The 9,227-nt window shown below is 38.7% G+C and overlaps 1 long non-coding RNA gene across 1 annotated transcript; it reads left to right on the top strand.

The window, feature by feature from the left end:
- The first annotated feature begins 4,557 nt into the window (after window positions 1–4,557).
- Window positions 4,558–8,916, top strand: LOC311231379. The gene is made up of 3 exons (XR_014619861.1): window positions 4,558–4,694; window positions 5,525–5,680; window positions 7,243–8,916. It is a non-coding gene; the product is annotated as an uncharacterized lncRNA (long non-coding RNA).
- Window positions 8,917–9,227: the final 311 nt, after the last annotated feature.

The following is a 9,227-nucleotide window of genomic DNA, read 5'->3' as shown; positions in this document are numbered from 1 at the left end:
TCTAGTTAGAGCAGTTATGGGTGATATTTCGATATAATCACTTTGTTCGATCGATAGCTGTGTGTAAGGGGCTGTAAAAATATCCAACTCCGATCTAGAACACTCTTGGGACCGTTGATGAATCATGGCTCACTTAGAAAATATCCTTTACACGTTTCTTTGTCGGTCTCTTTCTCTGACTAACAACTCTTCTTTTAAAAGGTCTCTTCTTATAAGACAACTTGCTCTTTATAGCTGTCAATCTACAACCAGGGGGTATCCTTCTTTTAGATGACCTCACCCCTCTCAAGGGTCTCAAACCGAAACCGGAACCGTTCTGTTCCCCCATCCTAGTGGTGACCTTCTGTATTACGGTGTCTAAAACCTCTTTGCCTATATTTTTAGCCGCTATTTTGATGTGTGGTTTAGCTATGTTAATACCTGTTTTAAGAAAAGGCATAACAAATTTGAATAATCTAGAGAAAATAGACCCTACTCCCCTACCATATTGCACAGGGGCCCCTGCAAATCCCGCTAAGCCGTGTCCCACCTGATTTACATAATAATTAACGAAGCGGTTAGGATGTATGTATTGATCCATAATATTTTTTTTTTTTTTTTCAAGCCTATCTCCAAGGGTTTAAAATGTAATTTTACTATAACCTTCCCGTACGTATAATCTACCAACTGATCCGTATCTGTCTTGATTTCTATGTGAATCGTGTTTATATCTGTTTTAGAAACTTTTGAATAATGAATATGATCGTAATGTATGTTAATAATGTCTCCATATGAACCTTTGATCTGCACCGTTGATAATAATGGAACATATGAATCCCCTACGAGCTGGTGCTCCGAGAGATTAGAATATATAAATAAATTATATATACCGGACCCCAAATCTACTGGATACGGTGCTTCAAGGTTCGTCAAAGCATACCATTTATTGGGTTTCAAGCCTATAACGTATGATAACCGTGGAGAAAATCTCACTTCATACACACCACTCCCCATAAAAGTACATCTGTTAGTGATCTCGTTATACTGGAGCTCTGCTTTTATATCACCTGTCATGCGTAAAGTATCTGTGATTAGTTTTATTAAAGGCTTGGTATATTTATAGTAACCACCACTCCCAACGATTATTTTTTCAACTAACCTATGAGGATGTTGTTCTATATGTCTGCATTCATAATATGCTGACTCTGGGGGAATATTATACCATGTATGAGGGTAAGTTATTTCAGCCAACCCCACGAGCCATTCACCTTTTAATTGAAGAGTTTTAGCCAGATTAATATTGAAACTCTAAGCCTTATTATTACGAAACACAGACATGCATGCATTGGAAGGCAGCGTGACATAGAACCCCTCCATAATGCTAATATACCGACTTATGAGTGCAGTCTTTAAAAAGTATATGATTATATATAATTTTTTTTTATTTATACAGCTCTGAGACTACTCTTTAAGATGTAAGAATTAAATTTAGCAGGCCAACCTTGCCATTTCACAAAGGTATACAGCTTCCCTTTTAGCTTCTTATCACCCAGACACTCCTCTATCATGTATGTTTTGTTCTTTGACTCTACAATCTTCTGCAGCTCCAATTCGTAGAAAACTCCTTTTACAGTTTCACCCGCTTGGTCCTTAATAACATACACAACGGGGACACGGTTTAAACGCTTCACTATAATAAATGTTTCGAATGTAAACGTTTGCTCATAACGTTTGTCAAAAACAGATTTATATTGAGCTAAACGCACTGTGTCGGCTAAATCAAACTTAAATCTATTTTTTTTATGCGTTAGAGGCTGACTCCCGTACAGATTCTGAAACACCTGTAGTATGTTATCTTTAGTGACCTCTGAAGGCTTCATTTTAATACTGGAATGAAACGTGTTATTATAACTCTGTACCATATCGGGCAACATATCTATATAACGAAACGTGTTGTTAGCTGTGAAAAATCTCCACATTCTATCCTTCAATGTACGGTTAAGTCGTTCGACAACGCTGGCCTTCAATTCACTTCCTGCTGCAAAATGGTGAATGTTATATACACGCATTAGTTTTTGAAAACTTTTGTTGAAAAATTCTTTGCCTTCGTCTGTTTGTATTTTTACAGGCGTTTGACTCTCCTCTAAAACATTAGCGAAGGCTTTTGTAACAGCTAAACCTGTCTTCTTTTTTAAAGGCCTTACATAAACCATTTTAGAGAAGACGTCTATGACGGTCATTATATATTTAAACCCATCATTATACTGACTTAAGCTTTGCATATCGCATAAATCAATTTGAAATTGATAAAGAGGCCGTGGTACGAATACTCTGTTTCTCTTGAAATGTATTCTAGCCGGTTTATGTAGAGTGTAGCTATCCTGTTTAGCTAACCAGTTTTTAATGATATTTATTCCTACTTTATCTCCTGTGGTAAACTCCACAGCCTTTCTAAGCCTTGCAACACCACCAAACGACCCAGGATTTGCAGGATCATAATATATTTTAGCTAGTATACCATCCATATTTTCAAAACTACCAACCCCTTTGGATTATAATACACGAGTGAATAAGTAAGCAGGAAACTTTTCTTTTTTTTAAAAAAACACACAATTATTATTTTTTTTTTCAGGAATAAACAAATCACATCCTGTACACTCTGGGGAGTTTTGGCACACTGGACATGAATAACAGTACTGAATCGAAGACAGCCTCAGTATCAATCTCTGGGTAATCATTGTGAATCTCTTTAGCCATATCCTTGAGACACTGGCTGTTTTTAAAAGACTGAAACTCAAAGAGCAATCCTTCGCAGATCCCCTGCAATCTTAGTGGGGAAGGGATGGGTAAACTCATACGTCCTAGGAGCGCACTGATGGTAGGTGTCAGTTCACCACTCCACAACATTGTCATTAGGGCTGGTTCGTTAATCATGTAATACAAAGCAGGTTCAAATAGACATTCATGCTGACGCTGACTCGGGTGCTGTATGCTACAGCCGTAGCAATGCTCGATGAGGTGTAGATCGACACAACACTTCAAAACTTCTGTCATAAGTAACTTGATGCAAGCTATCATTTGGTGATCTAGGAATCCAGCTCGTTCATCCACTACGACTGGGAGTACTGTACAGATCCAGCCAGAATTAGTCATGGAACAGCTGTTTGCCGGCCGGTTTGACGCCGTTTGCATGGTTAATGGTAACAATGACCAGCGGGGGCGCTCTCACACAGCTGGTGACATCTCCCCGACGCGCCGGCTTTTTGTTAATGCATTTAAACCACCATTAAGTTAGACCATGTATTATTTTGGCCATATAGTGGCGCTGTTGTGAGTTTGTGGATGCTGCAATGCTGTATCCACATTTAGAAGAAGAAGAAGAAGAAGAAGAAGAAGAAGAAGAAGAAGAAGAAGAAGAAGAAGAAGAAGAAGAAGAAGAAGAAGAAGACTTTTGTTTTGCAACTGGAGTCGCGTTTATTTTTCAAATGTAAACTAGTCAATACTATCTTAAACAATGTCAGCAGTCAGTGTATATTTTCAACAATACGTTTGTTTACCAATAGGTTAAACTGTTTTTGGATCTTTGTTGGCACTCTTTCAACATTTGGATTATAGCTCAGTCACAGCGTTACAGACCAGCGTTAAACGTTCCAGAGACGGTAAGTTAATTTAACTTATTCTAGTCTAAAGAAACCTATATATTACTATTTGTTAATCAGAGCGTTATTTGGTTATAACACCGTGTGTGCGTCGTGTGTGTGCGTGCGTGCGCGATATATGTTACTATTGATTAATGCGTTTGTTAATATAACACTGTGTGCGCGCTTGATAAAACAAAGCATACTGTATTACTGTGTGTTTATATTGTGAGCAAGTCAAGCAAGTGTAATTGAACACAATACATGCTGACATCATGACATGCATCTTGCTGTTTGTCATTCTATTGCTAATGCCAGGTAATGTGAATTAATGTCACAAAACTAATCCCTTGGATAGGATAAAACAAAGCATCTACTGTATTACTGTGTGTTTATATTGTGAGCAAGTCAAGCAAGTGTAATTGAACACAATACATGCCTTTTTTAAATCAACCAAGATAATGGAGAAATATCAGTCAAGTCCGAAATCGACCGTGAAACCATTGGCAACGGAAGTTTTGTTGAGGTTGTTGTGATTGTTACGGTACATGTCTCTTTTATTTATTTATTTCCAATAATAATGATTTAAATTACTACTACTAGTCTTAGCAGTAGCAGTTGTCATAGTAGTAGTAGTAGTAGTAGTAGTAGTAGTAGTAGTAGTAGTAGTAGTAGTAGTAGTAGTAGTAGCAGTAGTAGTGTAGCAGTTGTAGTAGTAGTAATAGTAGTACTAGTATTAAATATGAGCCTAGCAGTAAAGTTATCAATTATCTCCTCTCCTCTCCTCTCCTCTCCTCTCCTCTCCTCTCCTCTCCTCTCCTCTCCTCTCCTCTCCGCTCCTCTCCTCTCTTCTCTTCTCTTCTCTTCTAGGCTACTGAGGCTAATCTGAACATCCATGGGGTGTATGCCTTCACCACTGCAGAGGTACAGATCAGAATTCTCGACATAAACGACAACAAACCCGAATTCTACAGGTGCGAAGATACATGTGTCCCGCAGGACACCTTCACAGGAGAGATTATTGAGCACTCATCAGGATCCATCCCCCTCGACATCACTGTCAGAGATGCGGACCAGGTCACAGGATTTTTTTAATTCTTTAAAAAGATAAACAAAAACAGAGATATTGAAAAGAAAAAAACAGTCTCTAATTTGATGTTTATTAGATTAGATTAGATTAAAATGTATTGTCATTATACAGCACAAGTACAGTACAACAAAAAGAAGTTTGGCATCTAACCAGAGTGTACCAGACTGTAACAGTTAAGTGCAATAATAATATACAATGTACAAGTAATTAAATGTGATATATATAACAAGCTACTGGTAATATATGCAACATGTATTTACAGTATAATTATATAAAGTGATACAGGTAATGTACTAAGATAAGATAAGATATTCCTTTATTGATCCGCTTGGGGAAATGCGGGCATCATACAGTAGTAGCATGGGGGGGGGGGGTACATGGGAGAGGGGCATGGTAATAGTATAATACATTAATATAGGCAATACAACTATTGTAATGATACAAATAAGCAGTGTAAACAATATAATTAACTCTGAATATAAGAATATGGTGGTAAGCCATGCTGGCCAGTGGTATAACTATTGAGAGTAGGTATGGGATATATACAGATATAGATATAATATATACTGTACATATTATTAAATTTTATTATACAGGTATGTGAATAGGGAGGGATATATGCAGACATATCCAACAATTATAGATACATATATATACAGTATATACTGTATAATATAATTATTATCACTGTTTCAAAACACTTCAATGAAAAAAGCAGAGACCATGTTGTCCTGTTGTACTGTCCAACTGTATGACACATAACAAGACCTGAGTGGTTACTTGTGATTAAGTATGAATCATTATGTTTATTGTGCAGGGAGGACAAATCAAGCTAACCCTGGCTGGAGACGTCAAGGATGTGTTCGCCGTAGTTCCTGTGTTTACCGTTGCAGAAAGCGCAACTCAAGTTCAACTCATGGTCCAAAAACCCTTGGAGCTGGATTTTGAAAAGAAAGAATTTATGGTTGTGCAGGTAAGGAGATGGAAAATGTAAGAATTGAAATATCAAAGTTGCTTTATGTAGAGTAATCATTAAAACATCACTACTTCATACAGTATGCTGTTCGGTTGGTACTGTGTACAGTCAGTACATCACTACTTCATATGTTCTGTTGGTACTGTGTACAGTCAGTACATCACTACTTCATATGTTCTGGTGGTACTGTGTACAGTCAGTACATCACTACTTCATACAGTATGTTGTTCTGTTGGTACTGTGTACAGTCAGTACATCACTACTTCATACAGTATGTTGTTCCGTTGGTACTGTGTACAGTCAGTACATCACTACTTCAGTGTTGTAGTCGAGTCACTAAATATCGAGTCTGAGTCGAGTGTGGAGTCCCCAGTGTTTGAGTCAGAGTCCAAGTCCAAGTCACCAAAGAAGAGCCCAAGTCGAGTCCCCATTACCCGAGTCCGAGTCCAAGTCATCAAGGTTGAGTCCACTCCATTCTGGCAGTCGAAGAGCTGACATACAAATAAAAAAAGGTCTACATTATACATAAATGACACAGCGTTCACCATTTAAAATGTTTATTTACTTTGTGACACAATAGCCACAATAAATAGACACAATAAAGAAATCTAACCCTAACTAACCTTACTGTCATGCACTTGTCCTAATAAACTAACCTACACTGTAGCACTCAACACTTTGATGAACATTGTTACTCAGCTGATAGAGTTGTACCCTTCCTGATGACTTGTCGTACAGAACTTGTAAGTCGCTTTGGATAAAAGCGTCAGCTAAATGACTAAATGTAAATGTAAATAGCCAAACAAATGCACTAGCCATCAATATCTTATTACAAATGATTAGGGCCTATTACCAAAAAATAACTAAATAAATAACAAAATAAAAACTAAAATAAATGTATCAATTCACAAGTCCTTGTCTGCACCTTCCGAGTCCGAATGCAGTCAATGCTCGAGTCCATGTCCAAGTCCGAGTCCTCAGTGCACAAGTCCAAGTCAAGTCACAAGTCCTGAAAATCAGTCCAGTACTCGGACTCAAGTCCAAGTCCTGGACCCGAGTACTACAACACTGCACTACTTCATATGTTGTTCCGTTGTCAAAATCTTAAGCCGTTTTGAGCCTGGGCTCCAACCACAATGGTAACTGTGCTTAGTGTGTGAGTCTCAACATGCAGCTGAGTCTCTGACATCACAAATCAGCACATTTTCAGATGACTCAGTTCAGTGAGGGTGAATATTGTGAGAGGAGAATTGGAAGAATGCGCCAATATGATAATTAGAGACATAGATCATATTAAAGGGGAACTATTTTACTATTTCTTTCACTATTTGGGCACTTTTACACAATTCCTGTGAGTCTATGGAACACCTCTGTAATATATATATTTTTTTTATTCATTGTTTTGTATTTCTAATCAAGTCCTCAAAAACAGCATTTTTCTACCTCAAGATCTTAAGCCGTTTTGAGCCTGGGCTCCAACCACAATGGTAATGGTTCTGGGGGAGAGAAAGAAATGAGACAAATTATTTCTAATCTATTTATTTTTTCTTTCGCTGCAGCTCCCACTGTTGCAGCGACCACAGACCAACCCAACAACATCCCTGCCTGTATCCTCTCACTGTACCAAGACCATCCCCATGCCCCTCTCTCCAGACATAGGCATACCAACACCACAGCACATCCAGAGCTTTGATCTTGAGGAAGCAAGACAACTACAACTGCAAATGACGGGACAGGCTGCATGTCCACTGTGGCACAAGGAGCGAGAGGGCAGGCTGACTGCATCAGAATTTGGCAAGATACTAAAGAGAGAGAATTTCAGATGCCTTCATACAGTCCACATATTACCCCAAGCCCTTCACTGCTACAGGCTCAGCTGAAGGAGAAGGAGGAGGAGAACAGACAGGCAGCCCGAGACCCAGTCTTGCAGGAGGGTTAAGGGGGTTAAGCGTCTTGCTCAAGGACACTTACATTGGAATGCGATGGCTGCAACCCCCACACCATTGAAATGCTAATTGTCCACCACCTAGTATTTATCGTTGCCATTTGAGAGTTCACACTCTACCATAGCAGTCATCAAAAAGGATCATGGATCATCTTTAGACAAATAAATTGATACTAATAATAGATTACTTTGAACCTTGCACCTTATTAAACCTTGTCTAAAGATTAGATTAGATTAAAATGTATTGTCATTATACAGCACAAGTAGGTCCATGCAGGAGCAGCAGCAGGCCACCACCCAACTCTTCCTGCAGATGATGGGGACTTTTGCAAGAGCCATATTGCCTCAATCTCAGACCCCGCCGGCACCACAGTGGATGCCCACAGCTCAAATGATGCCCCCACGTGCCTGGCCCAAGACATTGCCTCCAACTAACCATGCCACATCAGTTTGTAGAGGCTTTTGGCAATCGTGTTGCGGTTATTCTGGACTGCTTTGAAATTGGCACTGAGACCATCAAATCTGAAAGCGCAGGCACAGACATATTCCCACTACAAGCAAAAGCACACTGTTAAGTACCTGATTGGCATTACACCACAGGGGTCTATCTCTTTCATTTCCAAAGGGTGGGGAGGGCGTGTAAGTGACAAGCATCTGACCGAGAACAGTGGTCTCCTCAATAAACTGTTGCCTGGAGACTTGGTTTTAGCAGACCGTGGATTTGACATTGGGGACCATGTTTCATTAATGTGTGCATCGGTGAAAATCCCTGGATTCACAAGCGGACGTGCCCAGATGGATCCAAAATCTGTAGAAGAGACACAGCAAATAGCTCACCTCAGGGTCCATGTTGAAAGAGTGATCGGTTTGGTACGCAATAAGTATCGCATGCTACATAATACCATACCAGTCCAACTGCTGGTTCCATTTGAAGGCGAGGACTTTTCTTTCATTGACAAGATTGTGACTGTGTGCTGTGCCTTAACGAATATGTGCCACAGTGTTGTTATGAAACCACCAGACCATGCGTTACCAGATAGTGAGGGAGAGACGGAGTTATCTGTTATCTGTTATGCTAAAGCTAAAATGGAAAATCAAGGCCTCTTAGTTTTACTGATGTGGATTATTTAAATTCAGTTTGTCATGTTTTCATTGTTATTTGAACAATGTTATGTCCTGTAAATACTAGGGCTGTCAAAAGTGAATGCTTTAACTGTATTTCACAGGAGAGAAACTGTATTCATTGAAAGCTATTAAAATTGCCTTTGAATCTAAATATACTTTCTGTGTTTTTACATTAATTCCATGATTTATAAAAAAAAATATTTCAAACCATTCCAATTATTAACACCTTTACTGCTGTAGCATACGATTGGTAAAACAGTAACATATGGTAAACATTGGTACAACATTGCTAGAACAGATGTAATATAGCATTGTATATTAGTATACTGCATAGTATATTGACAAAAATAAAGAATTAAGACTCGCACAGGTTTGTTTTTCTTCTATCTATCTATCTATCTATCTATGAGCCGTACTGTATTGTACCCATTCTGCAATCTGTTAAATAAAGTTTTAGCTCTAATTAAGAATGAC

Source organism: Notolepis coatsorum (genome assembly GCF_963971535.1).
Source record: "Notolepis coatsorum genome assembly, chromosome: 7".
Taxonomy (NCBI): Eukaryota; Metazoa; Chordata; class Actinopteri; order Aulopiformes; family Paralepididae; genus Notolepis; species Notolepis coatsorum.
This window is presented reverse-complemented; position numbering and strand designations above follow the sequence as displayed.